The sequence below is a fragment of the Eptatretus burgeri genome, chromosome 13 (genome assembly GCF_056783735.1).
Source record: "Eptatretus burgeri isolate ZD-2024b chromosome 13, Ebu_testis_v1, whole genome shotgun sequence".
NCBI lineage: Eukaryota > Metazoa > Chordata > Myxini > Myxiniformes > Myxinidae > Eptatretus > Eptatretus burgeri.
In genome coordinates, this window is record NC_140973.1 from 82,199,278 (window position 1) to 82,226,374 (window position 27,097).

At 40.9% G+C, this 27,097-nt stretch overlaps 1 long non-coding RNA gene across 1 annotated transcript in view; it reads right to left on the reverse strand.

Annotated features, from left to right (window-relative positions):
- Positions 1-15,659: 15,659 nt before the first annotated feature.
- LOC147014917 (uncharacterized) overlaps positions 15,660-27,097 on the reverse strand; it is a 29,991-nt gene continuing 18,553 nt past the window's right edge. The window contains exons 2-3 of the long non-coding RNA XR_015050660.1: positions 23,146-23,233; positions 15,660-15,770 (exon numbers count right to left, since the gene is read on the reverse strand). This is a non-coding gene — a long non-coding RNA (uncharacterized LOC147014917). The remainder of the gene's footprint in view (positions 15,771-23,145; positions 23,234-27,097) is intronic.

A 27,097-nucleotide genomic window follows, 5' to 3' on the forward strand; every position in this document is an offset into this window, starting at 1 on the left:
GCATGTTGGAAACTAAAAAGTTTTTCGCACTCTGTAGGAGTTTTTCACATAAATAAATGAGTTATTGTCTAAAATGAAAAAGAAAACCAAGAGTAAAAATATCTCGTATGTTAAAAGTAAAAAGTAATGTTTATGTTATAAACCATGGTGGAGGAAGTTAGTTGGATCTTTGCCTGGAGTTGCCTAATTGTTCTCTTTCCTGTTTTTCAACAGATGAGTATGGAATTTTTTTTTTTTTTGGAAATTTTTTGGAAATGGAAATTTGGAAATTTTTCCCAAGCTTCCTGTTTTCAGCTGCACTCAGACAGCTGACAGAATGTGCGTAATGTATTCATGTTTGAGTTTAATTTTAAAGAGCATTGAGAGAAGTTTATCATTTCATTTCTGCTCAACAAAGACATTTAAACCAAGAACTAAGTTCCAAAGTAATCTTTGTGAATATACTCAATGGTGATGAATGTAAATAGGAAAATTAAGCTATTCCCCAAAGTAGAACATGGACAAATATTCATTGGTTCGCTCTTTGAGTGGAATGAAAACATGAAAGGAAAGAAGTGCTTTAATCAGTAAGTCTCAATTTTACATTTGCTTGTATGGGAGGGAATAGAATAAGTGGGGAGAAAATCAGTCTCCTATTTTGGGCTTTTGGGGCTTGAGTCAGTCTCAATTTTACATTTGCTTGTTCGGGAGGGGGAGGAAATTAGCCTCCTATTTTACATTTGCTTCTATGGGAGGGGGAGGAATCAGTCTCCTGTTTTGGGCTTTTCTGGCATTGATTCAGAGAGTTTTTCCCTTTTCCCCCATTCATTTGAATGGCTTCCCCAGAAGCCCCATTAATCCTCTACTCTTGCGTGTGAAATAAGGCCCTCTGTGTCAAAAATCCCCATCAAAACCTTGGACATCTTCTTCAGCTGCTGTTCCCTTCTGCCAGCCTCTCTGTTTAGCCAATCTTTATTAACACTGACCTCACCAAATACAAGTCATCAGCACTTCCCAATCATTTTAGTTTTGCAAGATGATAACTTCCAAATCATTTTAGTTTTACAAGGTAATAACTTCCCAAACATTTTAGTTTTGCAAGATGATAACTTCCCAATCATTTTAGTTTTACAAGATCATAACTTCACAATCATTTTAGTTTTACAAGGTGAGAACTTCCCATTCATTTTAGTTTTACAAGGTGATAACTTCCCATTCATTTTAGTTTTACAAGGTCATAACTTCCCAATCATTTTATTTTTACAAGGTCATAACTTCACAATCATTTTAGTTTTACAAGGTGAGAACTTCCCATTCAATTTAGTTTTACAAGGTGAGAACTTCCCATTCATTTTAGTTTTACAAGGTGATAACTTCCCAATCATATTAGTTTTACAAGATGATAACTTCCCAATCATTTTAGTTTTACAAGGTGATAACTTCTCAATCATTTTAGTTTTACAAGATGATAACTTCCCAATCATTTTAGTTTTACAAGGTGATAACTTCCCAATCATTTTAGTTTTACAAGATCAAAACTTCCCAATAATTTTACTTTTACAAGGTGATAACTTCCAAATCATTTTAGTTTTACAAGATGATAACTTCCCAAACATTTTAGTTTTACAAGATGAAAACTTCCCAATCATTTTAGTTTTACAAGGTGATAACTTCACAGTCATTTTAGTTTTACAAGGTCATAACTTCCCATTCATTTTAGTTTTACAAGGTCATAACTTCACAATCATTTTAGTTTTACAAGGTGATAACTTCCCATTCATTTTAGTTTTACAAGGTGATAACTTCCCATTCATTTTACTTTTACAAGGTGATAACTTCCAAATCATTTTAGTTTTACAAGATGATAACTTCCCAAACATTTTAGTTTTACAAGATGAAAACTTCCCAATCATTTTAGTTTTACAAAGGTGATAACTTTCCAATAATTTTAGTTTTCAAGGTGATAACTTCCCAATCATTTTAGTTTTACAAGGTCATAACTTCACAATCATTTTAGTTTTACAAGGTGATAACTTCCCATTCATTTTAGTTTTACAAGGTGATAACTTCCCATTCATTTTAGTTTTACAAGGTGATAACTTCCCAATCATATTAGTTTTACAAGATGATAACTTCCCAATCATTTTAGTTTTACAAGATCATAACTTACCAATAATTTTAGTTTTACCAGGTGATAACTTCCAAATCATTTTAGTTTTACAAGATGATAACTTCCCAATCATTTTAGTTTTACAAGTTGATAACTTCCTAATCATTTTAGTTTTACAAGGTCAAAACTTCCCAATCATTTTAGTTTTACAAGGTGATAACTTCCCAATCATTTACTTTTAGAAGATGATAACTTTACAATCATTTTAGTTTTACAAGGTAATAACTTCCCAATAATTTCAGTTTTACAAGATGATAACTTCCCAATAATTGTAGTTTTACAAAGGTGATAACTTCCCAATCATTTTAGTTTTCAAGGTGATAACTTCCAATCATTTTGGTTTTACAAGGTCATAACTTCACAATCATTTTAGTTTTACAAGGCGATAACTTCCCAACCATTTTAGTTTTACAAGATGAAAACTTCCCAATCACTTTAGTTTTACAAAGGTGATAACTTTCCAATAATTTTTGTTTTCAAGGTGATAACTTCCCAATCATTTTAGTTTTACAAGGTCATAACTTCACAATCATTTTAGTTTTACAAGGTGAGAACTTCCCATTCATTTTAGTTTTACAAGGTGATAACTTCCCATTCATTTTAGTTTTACAAGGTGATAACTTCCCAATCATATTAGTTTTACAAGATGATAACTTCCCAATCATTTTAGTTTTACAAGATCATAACTTCACAATCATTTTAGTTTTACAAGGTGATAACTTCCCATTCATTTTAGTTTTACAAGGTGATAACTTCCCAATCATTTTAGTTTTACAAGGTCATAACTTCACAATCACTTTAGTTTTACAAGGTGAGAACTTGCAATTCATTTTAGTTTTACAAAGTGAGAACTTCCCATTCATTTTAGTTTTACAAGGTGATATCTTCCCAATCATATTAGCTTTACAAGATGATAACTTCCCAATCATTTTAGTTTTACAAGATCATAACTTCACAATCATTTTAGTTTTACAAGGTGATAACTTCCCATTCATTTTAGTTTTACAAGGTGATAACTTCCCAATCATTTTAGTTTTACAAGGTCATAACTTCACAATCATTTTAGTTTTACAAGGTGATAACTTCCCATTCATTTTAGTTTTACAAGGTGATAACTTCCCATTCATTTTAGTTTTACAAGGTGATAACTTCCCAATCATATTAGTTTTACAAGATGATAACTTCCCAATCATTTTAGTTTTACAAGATCATAACTTTCCAATAATTTTAGTTTTACCAGGTGATAACTTCCAAATCATTTTAGTTTTACAAGATGATAACTTCCCAATCATTTTAGTTTTACAAGTTGATAACTTCCAAATCATTTTAGTTTTACAAGGTCAAAACTTCCCAATCATTTTAGTTTTACAAGGTGATAACTTCCCAATCATTTACTTTTAGAAGATGATAACTTTACAATCATTTTAGTTTTACAAGGTAATAACTTCCCAATAATTTCAGTTTTACAAGATGATAACTTCCCAATAATTGTAGTTTTACAAAGGTGATAACTTCCCAATCATTTTAGTTTTCAAGGTGATAACTTCCAATCATTTTGGTTTTACAAGGTCATAACTTCACAATCATTTTAGTTTTACAAGGCGATAACTTCCCAACCATTTTAGTTTTACAAGATGAAAACTTCCCAATCACTTTAGTTTTACAAAGGTGATAACTTTCCAATAATTTTTGTTTTCAAGGTGATAACTTCCCAATCATTTTAGTTTTACAAAGTCATAACTTCACAATCATTTTAGTTTTACAAGGTGAGAACTTCCCATTCATTTTAGTTTTACAAGGTGATAACTTCCCATTCATTTTAGTTTTACAAGGTGATAACTTCCCAATCATATTAGTTTTACAAGATGATAACTTCCCAATCATTTTAGTTTTACAAGATCATAACTTCACAATCATTTTAGTTTTACAAGGTGATAACTTCCCATTCATTTTAGTTTTACAAGGTGATAACTTCCCAATCATTTTAGTTTTAAAAGGTCATAACTTCACAATCACTTTAGTTTTACAAGGTGAGAACTTGCAATTCATTTTAGTTTTACAAAGTGAGAACTTCCCATTCATTTTAGTTTTACAAGGTGATATCTTCCCAATCATATTAGTTTTACAAGATGATAACTTCCCAATCATTTTAGTTTTACAAGGTCATAACTTCACAATCATTTTAGTTTTACAAGGTGAGAACTTCCCATTCATTTTAGTTTTACAAAGTGAGAACTTCCCATTCATTTTAGTTTTACAAGGTGATAACTTCCCAATCATATTAGTTTTACAAGATGATAACCTCCCAATCATTTTAGTTTTACAAGATCATAACTTACCAATAATTTTAGTTTTACAAGGTGATAACTTCCAAATCATTTTAGTTTTACAAGATGATAACTTCCAAATAATTTTAGTTTTACAAGATGATAACTTCCCAATCATTTTAGTTTTACAAGGTGATAACTTCCAAATAATTTTAGTTTTACAAGGTCAAAACTTCCCAATCATTTTAGTTTTACAAGGTGATAAGTTCCCAATCATTTACTTTTAGAAGATGATAACTTTGCAATCATTTTAGTTTTACAAGGTGATAAATTCCCAATAATTTTAGTTTTACAAGATGATAACTTCCCAATAATTGTAGTTTTACAAAGGTGATAACTTCCCAATCATTTTAGTTTTCAATGGGATAACTTCCCAATCATTATATTTTTCAAGGTGATAACTTCCCAATCATTTTAGTTTTACAAGATGATAACTTCCCAATCATTTTAGTTTTACAAGGTAATAACTTCCAAATCATTTTAGTTTTACAAGGTCAAAACTTCCCAATCATTTTAGTTTTACAAGGTGATAAGTTCCCAATCATTTACTTTTAGAAGATGATAACTTTGCATTCATTTTAGTTTTACAAGGTGATAACTTCCCAATAATTTTAGTTTAACAAGATGATAACTTTCCAATAATTGTAGTTTTACAAAGGTGATAACTTCCCAATAATTTTAGTTTTCAAGGGGATAACTTCCCAATCATTATATTTTTCAAGGTGATAACTTCCCAATCATTTTAGTTTTACAAGGTGCTATCAGAAGTATTTCATTTTTCTGCATACCAGTCATTGTCGGCCTCCTGCAATAATGTACCATTTATACTTGTACATCATTCCCCTGACGATGTATCATCTTGCTGTACCATTACGTGACATCACTGTGGAAACGTACTCCTGCTCAAGGTGCACCAAATATTTTTAAACGCAATGCAAAGTGGAATGAAAGTTCAATTTCCCCCCCCCCCCCCAAGTAATAAATTTAGTGACAAATGAGACTTTTCTTGCTCTTCCAGATAAATGTTTGGTCTTTGGTAGAAGAGTAAGAAAGTATTTTGAGGTAATAATAATTATTCTATCATCATGTCTTTGTATAATGTATTCACAATTTATCAAATACCAGAAATCCAAGCAAATAATAATAATAATAAAAAATCAGCATTTTGACACCACTGTTACAATCGATGTTTGTGTTGGTTTTGTCCTGGTGGTGGTGGTTGTATGGCAGCTTAGCTACCGGAGTAGCTATCATTTATTGAAGTGCGACTGTGTCACTGATGCAGTGCCCCTCTACCAATACACACACTGGAGCTGATACTCATTTCGCTGACCTCAGAAGGATGACAGGCTGAGTCAACCCCCTGGTGTATTAATTCAGTGGCTGACAGGGCTTGAACTCAGGACCCTAGGATCCCAAGCCACCACCCTAACCACTGAGCCAACACCAGGCTCTTACCATGTATACCATGTTATGTGCACTCTTACCATGTATACGGCAACAACGTGATCTAAATGCGATGTTAAACAGTTATTAGTTTCAAAATGTTCCAAATGCTTTGTATTGTACAAGTTAAAATTGTCAATATTGAACGACCTTAGGGAGAGAGTAAATTATAACAGAGTCGAGATAGGAACTACAGTGTGGATAGGAACACAAGTGTTGCCCAATCACAGCGACTCGTGTAAAGATTGTTTGACCATTTCTGGAGGTACCAGACCTCCGGCGTTGAGGATCTGGGTTGGTGGGACCACCTGATGCGACAACATTTACATCATATATGTAGTACAATATTTTTTCGAGTATTAATATGTGTCGTCAAATTGGGTTTTTTTAAATTTACTTTTCATAGTTTACTGGTTTCACTTTTATTTAAAGTCTACCCCATTAATTTAGCTAATCAATGTTTATCACCTGAGTACTACCCACATTCTTACCACTAATTAAACCAACTATATTGAAGTTATCTCGTATGTTTCAGGGATCAACAATGGTTGTGCAACTTTATTGTATCTCTATTCTCTCCTCCTTTATGAAGATGCACTTTTCCTCTAAATTTGTTGTTTATGTCACGTGTGAATAGCTCCCTTTGCCCGAATCTCATCCTTTGTGAGGTAGAGAGAATATGGTGAGGGGGGGGGGGGTGTGGTTGGTTATATAATTAATGGTCAAGTTTTCATCATTAGGGATGTTTAACTTTAATTTTATATTAAAATTTGAAATTGAGGAAAGAAAAACACGACTTAAATGTGATTTATTTTTAAATTCAAGATCAAGACTCATGGAAGAGTGTGCTAATAGGCAGCAAAAAGGGAACAAACTGATAGTTTAGTCGTGGGACAACAGTTGGATACAATAATCAAGGGGAGCAGATGAACAGGAAAAGCGAAGAAAAAGGGGATTGGAGGAAACCCAGTAAACTGCAAGGAAGAGAATAGGTGGGTTAGGTCGGGTAAATGGAGGTATAAATGATTGCAGGTTGCGATGGCATGGGGGCGATGACATGAGATGGGAGTGCACCGACCTATCAGACACCGTTTGGCCGAAGCTGAAGTAATAACAGGGAATGTACTGCAGTGTGATAGTAGAGACACATTTCCAATAGCTGCTCTGCACAGAGGTGGGATTCAGACTGGTGCATACAGGCTACGTATCATACATAATACATGAGAAGGTATCACAATTTCCACCGTGTTTTCTTTGTATTAAGAAGTGTCTTAAGATTTTGCTTAAAATTAAATGCATTTTGTAAGAAACTGAATGTAGATATTTGCATATGTAATGGATAGACAGTATGAGCATGGCTCCTTCATAGGGGTGTATAGGAGAAAAACCAACCACAGATAAACACCAATGGAAGAAGAAAGGGGAAATAGTGGGGTTGAAACACAGACTTCATTACCATGCTTTTTAAAGTTACTTTTTCAACGCCATCTTATAGATTTCGACACAAGGAACATGAAGACGACAGTGCCACAAAATTATGACCCCAGAAAAGGTGTTTTTGGTGACCCTGAAAGGTCATTAAAGGTCAAAGGTCCATAAAGGTCATTTTTATGAGAAAAAAACAAAGACCCAAAATGATGATACTACGATGATCATGTATGGTGCCAAATTCAAGCTCTCATCAAAACGAAACACGTTCACTCCGGAGTATAAAGTAATGCGGTCAACCATTTGACGCTTGAGGTCATTAAAGGTCATGCAAGGTCGAAAGTCTGGGAACATCAAGCAGTGGTGTTAGTATGGTCGTTTATGGTGTCAAATGAAAGCTCTCATGTTTTTCCATCGCTATGACTCTGTCAAATGAAATGGATATTCCTAACTCACTCATGTGCTTGATGAGTTCTTACTGCAGGTTTGGTTGTGTAACCAGATGCCAACGTATCAGGGTAATGGGGTTTTGCACCTCCCATGACTAGACAAGTTCTTCGTATGAAATACAAGAAGCTTGGAAATCATTTTCTGTGGTTTAGACATCGTATGATCCCCACCTGGGTTATAACCACAAAGAAGATGAACAAGATGTGCTTGTGGTGTGGACGCACATCCTTTGTCAAAGTCCAAATCTCACATCTGCAGAATAAGACTGGAAGGAACAAGGACTTCAAGACTCACACTTCCATCCTCCTGCATAGGTACCAACAGCATCATACACCGTGATCCAGTGAATCCATGATTCCCCAGGCTCGACCCAGACATATATCAACCTCTGGCTCAGAACATGCGGAGACATGAATATCACTTCCAAAGTAACTGAATCTCTCTGTGACCTCAACATCTTCACCACTAACAAGAACAGACAAGAAAGCAGCATCCAATATGCCAATGAAAGCCTGGATTTTAGTTTTGACCCATGAAACCCAAAATTACAAGGGCTCTGACTCAATGTTCAGTGCCTGGAGGGCCCTCATAAGAATATCTTCGTAAAGATGACTGTAGCATCTGTGACATCAAGGTCAGCGATCTTGACATTCCCAAATGATGCATTGCAACTTCATCTTCCTGACATCCTCCCCATAATCCAGTCCATAGAAGTGCAGAAAAGGGTGGGAGCCAGGAAACACCCCTGACAAACTCCAGTAACAACGAGCATTAAGTCAGAGATGGAATCACCACACCTCACAGCACTCTCAGTAATACAGTATAGTTGAGAAATCAGATTGATCAGTTTTGGTGGCACCCCATGAAGACTGAAATCCTCCAAAGGCCAGCCTGATTCACTGAATCAAATACTTTGCAGAGATCAAAATAGGCTGTGAGCAACTCCTGTTGAAACTCTCGCCTGCATTCACTAAGAACACGAAGAAGAGCAAAAACACGGTCAGTCATTGACCTCTTTGGTGAAAAGCTTGACTGCTCTAGGTGCTGGTGCTCAAGCAGATGGTGGTGAACCCGATCAATAATTATCCGAGCAAAGACCTTCCCTGGCACTGAGAGCAGCGTCACCCCAATGTAGTTGTTGCAGTTCTGGTGATCACCTTTCCATTTCCAGAGAGGGACAGCAATGCCACTCTTCCAGTCAGTTGGGATGATGCCTGTGTTCCAAATGGAGCAGACTACTGCATGAAATGACATGATTACAGGATTTTCACCAGCCTCGAGAAGTTCAGCATTGATGCAACAGATTCCAGGAGCTTTACCCTCTTTCAAATGGTTCACCGGAGCCTGTGTTTCCACAAAAGAAAGGTGGTTCACAGTTGTTTGGAGGGTCAGCAATAGGGCTAAAAGTTACACACCTGACAACCAATTCACAGCTGGTTGATCAGCCTAGTACAGACGCTCAAAGTAACTAGACTGCGGGCCTTCACATCAGACTTTTCTGTCAAGAGCTCACCACTTCTGCTCTAACTGCAGGACTCTGAGGGACAGGCTTTCTTTTTTTTTGTACACATTGTCGAGGCTCGTATGAGAGCTAACACACAACGTACAGCAAGGGGGGCATGAGACAAGAGGGGCGGGAGAGGGAAGGACAAAACAGTGGAGAACAGACATTAGGAGATTTGTCGAAGGGAAAGGGATGGGGTGGGGAACACTGGATATACAAGATGGACATGACAGGGACTTTCGGGAAGGAAAGCAGGGACTTTGAAGGACGTGGGTTTGGGGTGGATTAACGGGGGTAGAAAAGATTGAGGTTTAGGATGGGAGAAGATAAGAGTTGGTGAACAACTGTTTTGAAGGGCTGGAGGGAAGAATGGGATTGAAGAGAGTTGGGAGTTTATTCCAAAGGTGGGAAAAAGAGGAATGAAAGAGTGAAGGTGAGCAGTGATTCGTGATTTTAGTAGTTTTACCAGAAGGGGGTTGTTGGCAGACCTTGAGCGCCCTGTGGAAATATGAGGGGGACATATCGCAGAGAGCGCAAGGGTGGGGGTGAGACCGGAGAGGAGATGGTAGAAGACAGAAAGACGACCGACGTGCCTGCGGTGATTTATTGAGGCGTAAAGGCTCAGTCTCACCGCCGGAGATACCAATTATCCTAAGTGCCTTGGTTTCCACAGCATTGAGCCGAGAAAGTTGAGAGGCAAGAGCACCAGCCCAGAGAGGAGAGCAGTACTTCATCAGACTGTGGACAAAATCTTTGTATGTGGTCAGGAGCTCAGGTTGGATGAACCTGGCCTTCAAAGGATCACAAACTCCTCCTCCCAAGAAACGCAAAGGAACAAATTCCAAAGGCTTACCGGAACGCAATGCACAAATTCCTCTATAAACAGGAAGGTAATCACTTGACCACAGATGATGTTCTTTGCCTTCACAGCTTCCTCACACAGAGCCCTTCTGGTCTGCCCTCAGTGAATGTACAGTTTTACACTTCAGCTCTCTGAACAGCTCAACTCTGCCATTAAGCCTGGACCTTCGACTATGGTCAATAGTATCCAGTGTCCTTTGGAAGACAAAGTTCCTCTTCACCTGATTGTGGGTTCCACGACATCCACCAGCAACATCAAAGAAGGTAGTCTTAAAGGCACAACACAACTCTTCAGGTTCTCCCAAAACACCCAGATCCAGAGGACAGAGGAGCCCCTTGTGAGGCAACAGTCATCCATATCTCATGCCAAACTGTGTCTGTGGATGTCCTCCTGAGTTGGGTTACTTTTTCTTAGGTGGGTTGCAGGACTTGCATTCCAGCCAACGGAAAACCATTCACTCCGCAAAACACAAAAACGCCAAAAAATCTGAAAACCCACTCCGTGGGAGTACCACCTGTGCAGCTGCCCTCCACAGGGCAGCTCACCAGATGACAGGATTGGGGCAAAGCCTTCGGGACCCCACTCCTTGATGATAGGAGGAAAACCATGGGGTAACTTTCCTGGGTCAGATTGGGGTCGCGTGTGTCGGGGTGGTGCTGAGGTTTCATCCACCACACGGTTGATTAGTGCCCCCAGGCGAGATACTCTTCTCATCTTGGGGGATTTCAATGCATTGACTGGAACTAATATGGATGGTTATGAGACGTGTGTTGCTCCCCATGGTTCTGGAACTGTGAACCAGAATAGCACGAAGTTCCTTGACTTTGCAAGAAATCATGGACTTAGAGTGTCTGCTTCATGGTTTCAGCTCCTACAAGCTCATCGCTTGACTTGGTATTCCAATGCTGGTGGTGTGGCAAAGGAGATTGAGCATGTGCTCGTTGATGGTCGCTTGAGGATGAACTAGAACTGCAGAGTCTACCGGAGTGCTCAGTTCCTCAATACTGACCACAGGCTTATTGTAGCAACTCTGAAGTTTCAGCTTAAATCCAGGAGAATGGCACCATCCCAGGCTCGGCTGGATGTTGGCAGGCTCAAGGATGAGAGAGTAGCTGAGGAGTTTGCGAACAGACTGAGTGGGAATTTGGGGGGGTCTGTGTACTTTGGGGAATGCTGAAAAGTAATGGAGTGCCTTCAAGACCACTATCCTTGATGTTGCTGAAAGATGTCATGGAAGAAGCTTGGGCGAAGCTCAAGCTCAGGCGGAGAAGAAGGAGTTGTCTTTCATGGGACACTGGATACCATTCACCAGAGCCACAGGGCCAAGCTTGAGGCAGAGCTGAGCTGTTCAGGAAGTTGAGGGGTTAAACTGAATGTGCAATGATTGTGGATAAAGAGGCCTATGTGTGAGGAACCTGTGAGGAGGTAGAGCATCACCTGTGTTCAATTGATTCTTATTCTGTTTACAGGGGAATTTGCGCATTGCGTTCCTCCAAGCCCATTCCTCGTTGTACGTCAGTTAGAGCAGAGAGTGGTGGGCTCATGACAGAGGAGTCCGAAGTGAAGGCCCGCTGAGCCGGTTACTTTGAGCTGCTGTACCAGGCTGATCCACCAGCTGTTGAGTTGGACGTCGGGGATGTTAATATCGCTCTTGCTGACCCTCCAATCAATTGTGATCCTCCTTCATATGTGGAAACACAGGCTGCAGTGAACCGGTTGAAATGGGGTTTAGCTCCTGGGAATTGTGGCATCCATGCTGAACTTCTCAAGGCTGGTGGAAATGCTGTAATGATGTCAATGCATACAGTTCTGTGCTATGCCTGGAATGCAAACATCTTCTCAACTGACTGGAAGAGGGGCCTTGTTGTCCCGCTCTGGAAAGGGAATGGTGATCGACAAGACTGCAACAACTACTGAGGTGTGACCCTGTTCTCACTGCCTGGCAAGGTCTTTGCTCTGATAATTCTCGTTAAGGTTTGCCACCATCTGTTTGAGCACCAGTGCCCAGAGCTTCAGGCTCAACACCAAATAGGTCAATAATTGACCACATCCTTGCTCTTTGGGTCCTCACCATACATAGATTATAGTTTCGGCAGGGGCTGCTTGCAGACTATGTTGATCGCTGAAAAGTATTTGATTCAGCGAATTGCGATGCCTTCCGGAGGATTCTTGGTCTTCATTTGGTGCCACCAAAACTGATCAATCTGATGTGGGGACTTTACTCTGGTACAGAGTGCTGAGGGATGATGTTATACCATCTTTGACTTATTTCCATTTGTTACTGGAGTTCCCCCGGGATGTGTACTGGCCCCCAGACTTTTCAGCACTTGTATAGACTAGATTCTGGGGAGGATGTCGGAGAGATCAAGCTGCGGTGCATCGTTTGGGAATGTCATGATCTCTGACCTTCATTTCGCAGATGACACAGTCATCTTTGCGAAGACTCTAGATATCCTTTTGGGGGTCCTCGAGGTGCTGAACTAGGAGTCGGAGATGCTGGGATTACGGGTTTCTTAGGTCAAAACTAAGATCCAGGCTTTCAATGACATCTTGGATGCTGCTATCTTGTCTGGACCTGTTTGTGGTGAGGATGTTGAGGTCATATTCACGTCTCTTGGCAGTGATATTCATGTCTCTGCTGGATGTGAGCCAGAGGTTAATAGAATTCTGGGTCCGGCCTGGATAATCATGGATTCACTGGATCATAGAGTGTGACGCTGTCAGTACCTGTGCAGGAGGACGAAAGTCCGAGTGTTCCCTTGGTGCTTGGTGCTTCCAGTCTTGCTCTATGAATGTGAGACTGACTCTGACAAGGGATCTGAGATGGAGACTTCATTCCTTTGGTACCAGGTCTCTTCGGAGAATCCTTGGCTACCGATGGTCGGATTTTGCGTCCAGCGAGCGGTTGCTGAGAGAGACTCAAATGAGAGTTGTTACCTGCATCATCTGTGAGCATCAGCTGCGCCTGTATGGACATGTGGCTCATTTTCCTGATGCTGATCTTGCTCAGCAGATTCTCTCAGTGAGGAGCCTCGTGAGAGGAGGCGGCGAATGGTCCAACCACGTTCCTCGTGGTTGCAGAAGGTTGATCTGTATCTCAAGGAGATGGGGATAGACAAGGCATCTGCCTGGGGGATGGCCAGACAGTGCCCCTGGAATACTGGCGGAAAGTGGATTGTCGTTGGTATTGAAGAACTGAGCACTTCGGGAGACCCTGCAGTTTTGAATCATCCTCCAGTGAACATTGAGTTGCACATGGTCAATCTCCTATGCTACACCACCAGCGTTGGTATACCAAGTCCATGGATCATCTTGTGGGAGCTGAAACCATGAACCAGCCACCCTAAGTCCATGACTCTTTACAAAGTATAGGAACTTAGTGCTATACTCGTTCACAGTTCCCAACACATGGGGACCAACACTTGTCTTATCACTATCCCTTTCAGTTCCAGTCGATGCATTAAAATTCCCCAAGGCTATGCATGGCATAGCATTTCTCCTTCACAGCGAGATCACTCGCCTCAGTTGGAGTATGTACAAAAACCAAGGAAATGCCACCCAAGGAGTGATAAACTCTCACTCATAATATGCTCATTGACTGGTTTTTCCTTAATTATAACAGGAGTCAGGTTATTGGATGCAGCTACAGCAACCCATTGGGCATGGAAATCATCACACCAACCAATAGTAGGTGTAACCACCTGCCACGATCTTGCCACTATCTGGTCTCCAAACCTCAGACATTGCTGCAATACCGATGTTCAAACGCGGGAACTCAGATGATATCATAGACAGGTGATCATCCTCTTTTAGAGGGAAGACATTCCAGACACCCACTTGAAGGGACCACCTCATATTAACCTGAGGAGACCACGGTCTGGTGGATGACACCTCAGCACCACCCTGACACACACCCGACATACACAAACTAGGATTGGGTTTTTCATTTTTCTTTGCATTTTTTGCTTTGCGGACTGAAGTATTTTCCAGTGGCCGGGGTGGGAGCAAATCCTGCCAACAACCTCGGAGAATGGAGTCCCCGACCACAGGGAGATGTCCACCGGCAGTTGGGCACCTGATATGAATGGCCGTTTCCTCACAAGGAGCTCCTCATCCTTTTGGGAGTTTCGAGAAATTCTCCATTATTTCACATTCCTTCCATGCAACTTAAAACACTGCTGTTAAAATATTTTATTCTGTAACATTATAACCTATTAACGAGCTGTTACTATTTGGAAAGAATGGAAAATTCTACCCACCATTTTGAAAAGAGCATCACATAATCATTTTCATGAACAATTATTTCCATATCGAATCATCGGCTTTCAAGTGTTAACATCGTACTCGACCAATACGCTGCCTATCAGACAAATAAATATTTGGTGACAATGATAAATTTTGAAGTTAGGAAAGGATATAATTGACCAATCAGTCACTTTCCTAATATAGCAATGTTGACGTTCATAAATATGTGACTCCTGCTGAAACTTTGAAATTTAAGTTAAACCAAAAGGGGAATGCTCGTCGAAGTTTAAAATAACTTTTAACATTGTTGTAATGAAATAAACCAGTTTCTAAAATCAAATTTACATCTGAAACATAAAACACTTCATTCCGCAAAACACACAAAAAAAAAAAATGGTTCACGTGAGAAGAGGAAACTGAAAATGTTATAAATGTAGAATGATATCAGCACCTCACACCATCATTTAGTGATTCAAAAGAAATTGTTTACATTAATGTAGTAAGGATGATGGAATAGTTTGCACAGAAACAATTTCTCATGACAAACTTTAAGATAAATAACAGGGACATTTATACACATTGGAGAAATATACACACATATATTCATTCATTCTATCTATCTATCTATCTCTCTCTCACACATATTTGCAAAAAGATTTAACTTATTAGCAAAAAAAAAAGGAATCTGGAATCCTTCAATGGATGGAATGGTCCTCTCAGAGCCCAGATCTCAATATTATTGAAGCTGTATGCAACCACTGGAACAAAGATAAGGTAAAGAAGAAGAATAAAGAAGAATCCCAGCATCTCAGATGATCTTTGGAAGGTCTTGTAAGAAGTGTGGAGCATTATTCCACAAGCGTTTAAAACTAAATTATTTGGAAGTGTCCTGATAAGAATTTCATTGGTTAAGGAAAAGGGTGGACAGACTCGCTATTAGTTTGTACCAAGGTATATTGTGGTTTTAATTTGGGTATCCAAACCAGACTTGGTGGTGTGTAAAGGTTAGAGCGTCCGCTCCGAGTCTGGGAGGTCGCAGATTCAAACCCCAGCTGAGTCATACAAAATACTTTCAAAATGGTATGTGCTGTTTCCTTGCTTGATGTTAAGTATTTAAAAGGATAAGAGCATTGACAATCCCCATTGGCTTTCATCCATGAGGACGAGGAAACTCGTTCAGCAATGCCCTGCTGTGTGTGGTGAGAAAGGACGCACCTTTTTTGTGATGTCATTGGCACCTCGAGTTCTCAGGGAAGTGACAGCATTTCCCCGAAGCACAGTGGCCATGTTTCCGTGTTGTTTCATGTAACCGTTTGTATGTCCTGGTGTTGTGTGGCAGCTCCACTACGAGCTTGGATCCTGTAAATAAGCAAATCAATAAGGTATATGCACACAATACATTAATAAGCACACCAGAGAAAGAACAAATAATAGAGCTTTAACAAACAGCTGTTGAGGTATGTCATGAATCTTTGAATGGTGACAGATAGCTCCATGCAGCAAAGTGAATGCCAAAGCTGACTTGGTGCAGAGGTGAGCTGTAGCCTTCCAGTCTGTGTTCCACTTCAGAGCTGACTATAAACTGTCAGAATTACTCTTGTTGTGCAAGTTTAAGCACCTAGTGCCATGTTGAATAACCCCTGAGGATTTATATACTTCATCCGATAATCTGTTGAGTTGCCTGAAAGTTATTCTTTCCTTGGTTACATCACATTATACTGTTGCAATTTTTGGAGTGGTCTGTTTTCACACACCATTTGGTGTGTCCACCTGTCCTGCCCTTCCCATCATGCTGGTTATTCTCATTGATAGATCTAGTTTTGTTTTTTATTTGGTTTGGTTTTTTGCAAAACCTTGCAAACCATCTGCGAATGAAGGCCAGGAATAGTTTGAAGGTGGACAGCTTGTCCAAAGGTGTGATAAAATTTGACTAAGCTTCTTAAAAGAGAGTGAAAAATTGTCATTGAAGCTCTCTGAAAAGGGTGTGCATGATTACAGTGAAGGGATTGAGCTCATGGGAGAGAAGCATGTTCATGTGAATGGGACTTCTGGCAGTTAATATTTCAGATCTGAACAAACGCATCACGGGAGAATGGGACAACCATAACGTGAGTCATGGGTGATGGATATTTGGTGCTGAAGGGCATTGATAAGGTAGGTTTGGCCTCTGAAATAAGCCATTATGGCTCACCGATTCAATCCAACTTACCTTCGCAGGTAATATTTGATAAGGAACAGAATACAAGCCCTGGTGACTCTCTAGAGAGATTTGTCATCCATTTTGCCAAGTTCTGAGAGCACCATTTCACCTGATTATCAACAATTCCCCAATTTTTATCGTAGAATTGTGGTGTCTGTGTTATCTATAGTTCTTTTTAATCCGTCTCTCTTTCTGCAGACACACCTGGCCAGATCTGTGTGTTTGATTGGTAGGTTTGGATTTATGAATTGTGAGTCGTGTTCCACCCAAGCAAGACAATTCCTGGGTGATCTTTCATTATCATTTTCACCATGCATACTCTTATCTTGCTGCAGTGAGTTTCCAGTTTCCTTTGCTGTTCTCTTCCTATTTCATTCCACATTTGGCTTCCTGCTTGGATTATTTCTGGCATCAATATTTAAAGCTGGCAGGATACAGCGTTTTCAGAAAATTATATTAATGAGATACTTATCTGCATCCTTGTGAAAGCCACATAGGAATTCATTGAAAAAGACATTTTTAAGCATGTAGTGTGATGCACAAAAAGGAATGCAGTATTTTCTCTGCCACCAAGATAGAATGAAAGCCTCAAAGCAGCTCAGTATCTCGACCAATTACTCACAGGGTCCTCGAGTAATGTAATGATCACGACACTGATCTCGATAGCATTAAGTCGTTTCTGGTCTCCGACAAGAAAAAATACAGCCACAAAATATAACTGTCTTTATTCCCCTGAAGCCAGCTCTCAGCCAATACTTGACATATTTCAAAGGCATAACCTGCTTGCAGTCTCACAAGTAAAACTCTATTAAATAATGAGAGAGAGAGAGAGAGAGAGAGAGAGAGAGAGAGAGAGAGAGAGAGAGAGAGAGAGAGAGAGAGAGAGAGAGAGAGAGAGAGAGAGAGAGAGAGAGAGAGAGAGAGAGAGAGAGAGAGAGAGAGAGAGAGAGAGAGAGAGAGAGAGAGAGAGAGAGAGGAATGGGTGGAGAGCGAAGCGTCACCACATGTCGTCGCGATACACTCTGGAAGGGAGGGGCTGCAAGGATTGGGGTGGGAGCGAGAGAGAGAGGGAGAGAGAGAGAGAGAGAGAGAGAGAGAGAGAGAGAGAGAGAGAGAGAGAGAGAGAGAGAGAGAGAGAGAGAGAGAGAGAGAGAGAGAGAGAGAGAGAGAGAGAGAGAGAGAGAGAGAGAGAGAGAAGGGGACGAGGAAGCAGGGTTGGATAGCGAAGGGGGGGGGGGGGAAGAGCGACACCTCAAAAACTGAGTGGAAAATTTTCAAACAGCAAATGAATTAAAACATTATTACAATATTTTTCCAATTCTCCTCATTCACTTGTCCCATTGCTTTACTCATTCTAATCCTCCCATTATGTTCATTTTTTTTTTTCAATTTGATCTTTAGTCTAATTTATTTCGCCTTCCGAACTCCGGAAATTTCCCCACGGAGAACCCATCTGCAGCCATGGGATCATGGTGATCCCGCCGGTTAATCATTGTCCTTGCACTCAATGAATCTTTTCTTCACTTAATATAATTCTCCGACCAGGAGAAAAAGTAAAGCTTAATTCTTTGGCAATTTTAATTTTTTGTGTAAATATGGAGGAGAGATCACAGCCAGCCTTGCTTACTTAAATTAAATACTTATATATGCTTACTTTTAAGAATCGTTAATTTCTTTAAATTTTCAGATTTCACTCCAGATTTCAACACTTAATTAGTGCACACGATCCGATCCTCAAATCCGAAGACAGATTTTGATTATATACTTTAATTAGTCCGTGAAAGTACACCGTGGTTCGAAGGCAGGGAATTTTTGAGCAGGCTAAAACAAATGGCGGCTTAAGACCCCTGCAAGGGAGAGCGGGATGGCCAAAGATAAGCCTGTTGTTCATTTTTTCATGATGAGCACCGTGATAATTATCTTCAAAAGGGTTGTTTACATTTACCCAAATACCCAGTTTTTATTCATTCACTCCTTTGGAATTCCCAAAGTATGCAAGCAAAGTTTTGACTCGTTGGGTTTCATGGTTTTGGAGTTATGGAGGAGACACACATGCACGCACGCACGCACATTTATTTTTTATTATAGAAGTATCAAAATAACCCTTGGAGAAACAAATATTTCCAACATTTCCTTTTGAACGTTCTGAAAATTTTTTTTTAATTTAATTATCCCATTATCTGCTGCAGCTTGTGAGAAAGTTGTGGTTGAAGGATGTATTTCACGCATGGATGGATGTACAAAGCGTTACACATCTCATACCTGCATAGAACACCATACCAGGGATGGATGTATAATGTGCATGTCACAAACAGCACTTTGAATTCTATCAAAATGTAATGAATTGCATAAATCATCATTCATAAGGGGGACAGTCTGTCCTGGAATGGTAAGCCACATGGTTCACTTGATTAACTATCCATTTTGTTTCACCCCACGGTTCGGATGGTGGTGATGATGGAAGCAATAAGCTTTATGAGGAAATCTGGCATTGGTTTGGGGTTTTTTTCAGAAGGATTATTGACTGATGTATTACCAGTTGCTGAGCAGATCACTGAAATACACTCCATGCTTTGCACACTATCCAGGCATCTTCACTTATCCTGCTTTGACAAAAGTGTGTTGTAAATCTGCTTCCACATCTGGCACCTTGCATCTTCATCGAACCGTACACATGGCAGGGTTGTTTTAACCAAATAATTGCATCAATCCGTGGAATTATTTTTGTTATTTAGTAACTGTACAGTATTTCATGAATCTGATAAATTGTGGATACCATAATTGTGCAATGGTACATAGACTTATCTTTATAACGATAAATATGTTTGCATAACTGTTGAAGATTGCAAAGCCTTACATTTGATTATCACTGTGAAATAGGGTGTAGTTTTGGAATTTTACAAGGCTGCAGGATCTCACATCATAGTAAAATGAACAATGGTGTATGCCCTGTGTAATTCTGAACCACTGCCAAATGCATGGCACAACCACAAATCATCGTACGTGTTCATTAAAATGAATGAATGGCTCTCATATTACATTCATTCCCATTAGTAATTATTACTCTCAAAAGGAAGGTGCAGAGGTATCGCACTTGCCTCCGAGCTGGCGTTTCAAATGCAAGCATGAGCTGATGGACGTGAAAGATCCCACGGTGTCTATAGACAAAGAGGGTGAGTCACCACCAGCACCCTGAACACATTTCAGATCTTGGGCATTGCAAAATGTGCTTGGACTTGTATTGAAATGCTTCACTGTCTAAGGATGCTCAACATTCTGCCATGGAAGCTGCTTGCCTTGCACAATGATGCTCAACCTAAGCCTGTGTCTGCTCTGTAGTCTCAGCTGACCTGGAGACTGATTGTCTTAAACGTTGATTATCAAGCCAAGCCTACAGTATATCTGCTCTATAGTATCAGCTGACCTGGAGACTGTTCGTCTTGCACGTTGATCCTCAACACGAGCCTGTCTGCTCTTGATTCTCAAGTGACTTGTAGACTGGCATTCTCTTTGCATCAGATTTGTTTCTGCCCATCAGGGGTCTGTATTTTTGGTGGCATTTGCCTATATATAATTTAAGTAAGGTAGGTTAAGATATTTCTTAACAGAAGTGTTCCCTTGAGAAGTGTTCCTTCTTCCTTCCAGAAGTGCTCTAGTGGACATCTTACCATGCTAATCTTCGATTAAAGTTAAAAAAGCAACGGACAGATCATACCGAGATGGGAAGGATTATAGGTAGTGGAGAAACGTACCAATGGAATACACAGTTTCCATTATTAGCTTGCATACATAATCAGGTCAGGTATGGGAGCATGTGCCAGAACAGCACGTCACTGCGTCCACTTTCCACCGGTACTCCAGGGGCCTCTGTCTGGCCATCCCCCAGGCAGACGCCTGGCCCATCCCCATCCCCTTGAGATGCCGGTCAACCTGCTGCAACCAAGAGGCACGTGGTCGGCCCATTGGCCTCCTCCACTCACGAGACTCCCTCGCTGAGAGAATCTGGTGAGCAGGATCAGCATCAAGAAAACGAGCCACATGTCCATACAGCCGCAGCTGACGCTCACGGATTATGCAGGTAACAAATCTCATTTGAGTCTCTCTCAGCAACCGCTCGTTGGACACAAAGTCCGACCAGCGATAGCCAAGGATTCTCCGAAGAGCTCTGGTACCAAAGGAATTAAGTCTCCATCTCAGATCCTTGGTCAGAGTCCAAGTCTCGCATCCATAGAGCAACACTGGAAGCACCAGGGACCTGAAGACTCGGACTTTCGCCCTCCCGCACAGGTACCGGCAGCACCACACCCCATGATCCAGTGAATCCATGACTCCCCAGGCCCGACCCAGACGTCTATTGACCTCTGACTCACAGCCAGCAGAGACATGAATATCACTGCCAAGGTAAGTATGACCCTGCCAATATCACTGCCAAGGTAAGCTAAGGTAAGCAAATATACATAATATGACCTCAACAAACGCATGATCTTCACAATACATATTACTCGACCGTGGTAGCGTGGAAGCAACATGCTCACTCGAGGCCTGAACACAGAAGTGTTCTAACAAGCCTCCGTAGTAAAATCATCTTTTTAATAACAGGCACATGTGTAAACAATATAAAAATTAAATTTGTCAAAAAATCACGACAACCTCAACATACGATAATCACAATACATATTACTTGATCGTTTCGTTGGGGGGGGGGAACAATGCAGGGACCTGATCACAAGACCTGAAGGCCAATTATCTGGTTTTATCTGAGGTCAATGTTTTTTTTTTTAATCCAAACATAGCCCTCGAACTTCCTCTGGATGAAAGAAGCCATGCAAAGTTTGGGTGCATTGGTTTCTGCAGGGTCTAAATGCATAAACAAACAAATAAACTTTATTCTTGATATATTAGACAAACCATTCCTTTCACTCCAGCAGGTACATAGGACAGCCGATACAGTTTCATTTGCTAAGGTGCACAATCCTGGACAAGTTTCAACTTCAACATGGTATGCCTGAATGGCTTATTTTTCCCAGATCTGGTACTCATTTTGTCGACCTCAGAAGGATAAACAGGCTGAGTCAACCCACCTGGTGATATTTATGGCATGACACTGATGACAGGGGCTTCAACTGAAGACCTAAACATCATAAGCCAACCACCTTAACCGTTAAGCCACCACCAGACTCCTTTTCAAATATGCCCATGAGTAATTAATTGGATTCCAATAACAAGGGCTTTGGTTTCATTCCATGTCTGTATAACTGCTCGTGAAGACACTACGACCTTGAATTAATTCATCACTTTTATACAATTCAATCCAAATCAACACAACCAGCTGGTTACCTTCGCAAACTTTGTTGCGAAGGTTATGTTTTGATCGCTGTGTATTTATTTATTTATTTGTGAATATGTGTGTTTGTTTGTTTGTTTGTTATTCGCATAACTCCAAAAGTATTGAACTGAATCGTAGCAAATTTAGTGGGATGATTGGTGATTTTCCAAGGACCATTTCATTAGATTTTGGGAGCGATCGGGTCAAAGGTCAAGGTCATGAAAAGGTCAAAATCGTCTTTTTACCATAGCGTGGTCAATTTGTATCCAATTTGCATGCGACTAATGCCAAAATGTTCAGAATTCAATGCCCCATCTTGTGATATGTGACATGACACAATGACGTCATTACCTTTGCTAGTGGTCTGGGTCAAAGGTCAGGGGGGTCAACGACCTTTATTATCATAACGCGGTCAATTTTTATACAATTTGCATGTAAGTAGATTCAAAATGTTTAGAATTCAATTCCCTATCCTGTGATGTGTAATATTTGATTTCTTATAATGTGACCAGTTGTCATCAGATTGACTTGACACCGACACCCAAAAAGGTCAGGGAGTTCATACAGAAATTATACAATGTACGTGAATCAGTGTCAAACAGCAGGAAATTTAATGTTTTTAAGCCATCATAACACATATGAGATGGAAGATGTGGTATGGGATTAAATACCCTCACAATCAACGGTTTCTGGGGGGGGGGGGGATGTAGCGTTGGCGAAGGTATGCGCTCTACTGAGTAAACGTTCTAGTTTCTTTTGTTTTGTCAGAGACTCTCACACAAGGAAAATATCTGCCATTCGACGAATAATTGCTCTCCCACCTATACTGCAGACTCATCACTCTTTAAATGACATATTTACATTTAGTTTATGTCTTCAAGAGCTTAAAAAACGTCAAATAAATATTCACCACTCATGGATAGTGCCTCCTTTTGATGTCCCTCTGTTTCAGTTGATATTATACTTGTATACGATATTCCTTTTCATCTCTCCAGATCTCTACCTCACCACCTTTCTATTCCATTATCGCTTGCTCAAGGTCATGTCTTTCATGTGTGAGTGCATGCATGGACTGTTTCTGTCTTGCAACATTTAAACTTTATCTATATTGAGCAATGCAGGGTACTCTGGGGGTACTGGATGTAGAACCATAATATGAAAGCACCAACGTGATTGTAACTGCAGCTATTGTACTGTTTTTAGCTCACCTGGAACGTAGTTGTGGGGAGTTTATGGAATGGTGTCCATCTGTCCATCAATCCATCCGTACGTCCACAAATACTTTCAACTTCTTCTCTGAAACTCAATACACAATTTCAACGAAACTTGACCACAACCTTCATCACCCATGATGTACCAAAGCTTGTTCACGCCATTAAAAAATGAGATCTATGGAAATTTATGGGGGGGTTTGCCCCCCAAAAGAGGTATTGGCTTTTTTCTCAAACTACACACACACACACAATTCCGATGAAACTTCACCACAACCTTTATCACCCGTGATGGTGCCAACGTTTATTAATGATATTAGAAAAATTGTGATCTAAGGAGGTGTAAGTGGGGGGGGGGAGGGGGGTTACCCCCAAAATATATATTTGCTGTTTTCTCCAAAACTACACACAATTTAAATGAAACTTGACCACAACCTTCATCACCCGTGATGTGCTGAAGTTTTTTTTCATGTCATTAAAAAACTTGGGGTCTAATGGGTTCTACGGGGGCGTTGCCCCCCAAAATTTGTATTCCTATTTATGATAAACTTACTCTTATGTTAACTGGAAACATCAAATGAGTTCCAGAAAACAATTATATAACTCCTTAGTATTCTGGCATTAAAACTTGGATTGCATGTATATGTTAGCCCTCATAAGCATCTGCTTTCCATTATTAGTAAGCTGGACAGAGAGCTTGTGAGAAAGGAAGTATGCTCTCTCAGCAAAACCTTATCTTATGTTTGTATGTGACCCTCGCTTCCACTCAGTTGTTATCAATATTGGACCCTTGCACCAGATGTTTTTACCTCTTCTTGATTGGTTAAACTATGATTGACCCATCTCTCCCCTTCCTAAAGGCGCTGTCACACCTTGACGATTTAGCCAGCAATGGCAACGTATAAAAATGTATGTAAAACGTTAGCATACGCTGAAATTTTGATGGGTTTTTTTTTAAAGTTTTGGTCGTATTCATAACTTGGTCGTATGCATAACATGTTAGTAACGGGCACAGAACGTTTCGTTGTCTTATAGATATCTTATACCAACGAATGCTTAGCCTGTTGTCGGCGTTCACAACCTATGCCCAACGATAGTTTAACTTATGCATAGCGAGCTGCACGTATCGCCGACGAACTCGTGGCGTAGCCTGTTAAAAAACCTGCCACACGCCGATTCAAATCATAACCGCTTGAGAATTGGAAGTGTCAACCACGCAGTCACACCTTGACGATTTAGCCAGCGTATGCCGACGTATGAAAAATTTGCCGAACCAAGCTGGCACACGCCGAATACGTTATGGGTAAGTTGTGTATACGTTAAGAGCACTCTGAAAAACGATGAAGTACACTGTCATATTTCGTGGTACGTCTCGTACGTCGTGAAATTTCAAGCATGCTGAAAATTTTATGACGTACTCACCGTATGGCTCATACGTTCCGCTACGCTGGGAATAAGTTGTAGGTACGATATGCGATCGTTGACACACGTCAACACAAGTTCCTTGAAAGTTACTCATAAGTCAAAACACATCGAGGTAATGTTTAGCATACCCGAAACTTATTTTCTCCGTCAAGGCACATTTTCTTTTTTACTCCTTGGCTCCGTGAAGGCATGTGACGAAATATCTGAAGTTTTTTTTTTTTTTTTTTTTTTTTTTTGTTTTTTTAGTCTATCACGAATTTTAAAATATATTCGGACATTTGCTTTTAAGTTTCGAAGTCGACGTGACAATACCCTCAAACAGAAAATATTCACAGAGAAGGAACTAAGAATAAGACTTGAGCAAACTGAAGAGGCAATCGGACGTGACGTAACGGCACGTGACGAAATATCGGAAGTTATTGTTGTTGTTGTTGTTGTTTTTAAATGCTGCCAATACGCCATTATACGGTAGCTGTAAATTTGAAACACGTTCAGTAAGTTCTGTGGTTATCCAGAAGACGTCAATCAAATACGTCTACATACGTCAAATATGCGTTGGAGGTACGTTACACATAAGTTCAAAGCACGTTACTCATAGGTTAGAAATAAGTTTTGGGTACGCTAATCATTACCTCGACATGTTTCAACTTATGAGTAACTTACAAGTAACGTGTGTCGACATGTGTCAACGATCGCGTAACGTGCCTACAACTAATGGCTAGCATAGCAGAATGTGCGAGTCATACGCTGGCATACGTCGTAAAATTTCAAGCATACTAAAATTTGAGGACAACCGCAAAGTACAATGATGAAATCCAGCGTACTACGACGTATGGCAGTGTTTTTCAGCGTGCTCTTAATGTATACAAAACTTACCCATAACGTATTTGACATGTGCCAGCGTTTTAGACAAATTTTTCATATTGTTGCGGTTGAGGAAATTTTCAAACCACCATTCAGGTCCCATAGGTGAGATATCTCTGTAAGTACATGTGTAGTTAGCCCCAAACCTGTTGTTTAGAGGGAATAAATGTGATCCATTTGGGCTGCGACCCTTTGAGATAGCCATTTTTCTGTTCTATCTTTATTTTGAACCAACCACGTCTCAACCGCCATCACACAACAACCACCAACCACAACGCCTCTTCACAACAACAACGCCAACAGCCACGATCTTTACCTTCACAACTCGCTCCCGCAAACATCGCATCACCGCCATTCCAAACGGCACCATGGCCATAAACCACCACTTTAAACCCTCCACCACCTTCACCTCTCCTTCTGCGGCCATTCCCACACCACTTGTGAGCACCGAGCGTCAGGCTGTCCTGGACTCGTGCAAGACGCGCGCCGAGCCGCGAGTGCAAAATGCAGCCTTTCCGAGGAGAATTCTAATCAGGAATGATACACGCCCACTTCTGATCCGTCCAATCAGCAAGCGTGGGGCGGTTTGGCCCCGCCTCCAGTCGCGTCAGTGTAGAATCGCGATATGCAAGTTCTAGGATCAGGGGAGACTCACGCCCCTTTTCCTCCGTCCAATGGGCGAGCGTGGCTCCACCCTCGAGCTCGTTCTGATCCAGAAATTTGCATATGGGTTCTCCTGCCGGCCTATAAAACGCCGAGCGTGGGGCGAATTTAGGATGAGTCAGTTTTGGAGAGCAGAGTGTGGCAGCGGCAGTCAGTTTGGGAAGAGTCAGTCTGTAGGAGGTCGGAGAGCTGAGTGGAGCTCGCAGTCTGTCGGGGTTCGGAGTCTGTCGGGGAGCTGCAGAGAGAGGAAGCCTGGAGTGCGGTCGAGTCAGTTTGAGTGCAGAGTCGGCCTTGGAGGAGCGGGGAGTGAGTCGGGAGGCGAGGGCATACAGGTGGTTTGCTGCAGTCGGCTGAGGAGAATTGGGGAAGAGACCGAATAGCTCGGGTCCGAGGCAAGGAAGACGGCGGTCGGCGACGAGCTCGCAGTGGAATCGCTTGTCGCGGGACCCAAGCAAGCCACCTATCCTCTTTCCCCAGAGCATCAACAATTCCCCCCTTTTCCCCCCCGCGCTGAGATAGTGCGAAAAGGGGGCCCCGTTCCCACCCTACTCCAAGCAGTGCCAACGAAAGCTGCGAAGGAGCGCGGAGTCGGGGCGCCGCTGCGCTACCACATTGGTGGCTCATCACAAAGACACGGGTCGGATCCACCCGGTCTCGCGGAGCTGACTGCTCTTTCAGGTCCCGCGCAAATATTGGCCCACAGGCCCCGTCTGCCCCATTGTCTTTGAGGGTGGCCCTTTTCTTTTGCTTTTGAGTAAATGTGTTGTTGGCGCCGTCTGTAAAGTAAAACTGTGTAAGTGTTGCCGTGTGATCGCGTAGTCAGTTGTAGATCTGCTTTGTTGTGTTTCTTTTGTAGCATTTGATATATGTGCATTCTGTTTAATTGTATATGTGCTTTCCGTGTGCCGCGGAATAAATGTGCATTATGTTGAACTGTTTTCCTGTTTCGCTTCGTCTTTTCTTTAATTGAATCTCCATCTTGCTTCACGTAAAGGGT